Below are 2017 nucleotides of genomic sequence, written 5' to 3' on the forward strand. Positions count from 1 at the left end.
TAGCCAGTTAACAAACAATGTTGTGATAGTTTCTGGTGAACAGTGAAGGGACTCAGCCATTCATATACATGTATGCATTCTCCCCAAACTCCCCTCCCATCCAGACTGCCACATAACACTGAGCAGGGCTCCCTGTGCTATACAGTAGGTCCTTGTTGGTTTTCCATTTTAAATACAGCAGTGTGTACATGTCCATCCCAAAGGCCCTGACTATCCCTTCCCCATCCTTCCTCCTGGCAACCGTAAATTCATTCTCTAAGTCTATGAGTCTGTTTCTGTTTCATAAGTAAGTTCAGTTGTATCATTTCTTTTTAGATTCCACATATATGGGGTGTGAAATGATATTTCTCCTTCTCTGTCTGACTTACTTCACTTATTCTGACACTCTCCAGGTCCTCCCATGTTGCTGCAAATGGCATTTCATTCTTTTTAATGACTGAATAATATTCCATTGTATGTATGTACCACATCTTCTTTATCCATTCCTCTATCGATGGGTGCTTAAGTTGCTTCCATGTCTTGGCTTTTGTAAACAGTGCTGCCGTGAACTTTGGGATGCATGTATCCTTCAGATCATATTTTTCTCTGGATATATGCCCAGGAGTGGGATTGCAGGGTTATATAGTAGCTCTATTTTTATTTTTTTAAGGAACCTCCATACTGTTCATCACAGTGGCTGTACCAATTTACATTCTCATCAACAGTGTAGGAAGGTACCCTTCTCTCCACACCTTCTCTAGCACTTATTGTTTGTAGATTTTTTGATGATAGCCATTCTGGCTGATATAAGGTGATATCTCATTGTAGTTTTGATTTGCATTTCTCTAATAATTAATGATGTTGAACATCTTTTCATGTGCCTATCGGCCATCTGTATGTCTTCTTTGGGGACATGTCTCTAGGTCTTCTGCCCATTTTTGAGTGAATTCTACAACTTTTTTCACTGAGATATTATGCAAACCTCTTTTTAAAAAGAACTTAAAAAAAAGAGAGACTTCCTTTTTCTTTCAAACAGGATAAATGGAATGAAACAGAGACACTAAGAGAAAGAAAACTTGAAGTACAAAACAAAACCCAGGAAGTATGGAAGTATCGAAAACATGAATTAGCATGAATTAGGAGAAGGCAATGGCACCCCACTCCAGTATTCTTGCCTGGAAAATCCCATGGACGGAGGAGCCTGGTGGGCTGCAGTCCATGGGGTCGCAAAGAGTCGGACACGACTGAGCGACTTCGCTTTCACTTTTCACTTTCAAGCATTGGAGATAGAAATGGCAACCCACTCCAATGTTCTTGCCTGGAAAATCCCAGGGACAGGGGAGCCTGGTCGGCTACCGTCTATGGGGTTGCACAGAGTTGGACACGACTGAAGCGACTTAGCAGCAGCAGCAGCAGCAGCAGCAGAAGACTGAACCACATGATGTCAAGCTGTAATAATAAAATATTTAGGATGTGGGATTCTAAAACAATTCATTAAACAAATCTTAGTGATCCGTCACGATTGTTTCAGCTACTGGTCCGAAAGAAATTTGTGGCAAAGTGCTGATTGCCCTGGAAGGAAAGATTGCACCTGTGGATCAATTTGGTAGAATCTGGAACTTAATTCTGTCAGTTTGAACAAGCAAATTTCAGACATTCTAAATCCAAGGGAACTTCCAACAGTCTTTCATGAATGAGGCAGTAAGAATGAAAAGACCTTTTATAACTTCATTTTGAACTCTGCCTGCAAACCAGAGGTCAGCAGGCCCTTCAATCCCAGGGCCTGGGAGGTGCTGGTGGTGCTGGTGGTTGGTGCTGTGGAACTTGGTGGGGGAGGGTAGAGGGAGATAGAAGACAAAAGGAAGAGGAGGCAAAAGACATAAAGAACTGGACTGGAAGAAGTGAAGAAGGACATAAACAAAAGAGAAGGAAAGGAAGAATTAGGAACCATAGTTAGTGGAGCACTGCTAGCCACTGTGCTAAATGCTTTTCCAAGCCTTACAACAGCCCTGTGAAGTTAGTACTGGTATTACTTCTG

The sequence above is a fragment of the Bos mutus genome, chromosome 3 (assembly GCF_027580195.1).
Source record: "Bos mutus isolate GX-2022 chromosome 3, NWIPB_WYAK_1.1, whole genome shotgun sequence".
NCBI classification, from domain to species: Eukaryota; Metazoa; Chordata; class Mammalia; order Artiodactyla; family Bovidae; genus Bos; species Bos mutus.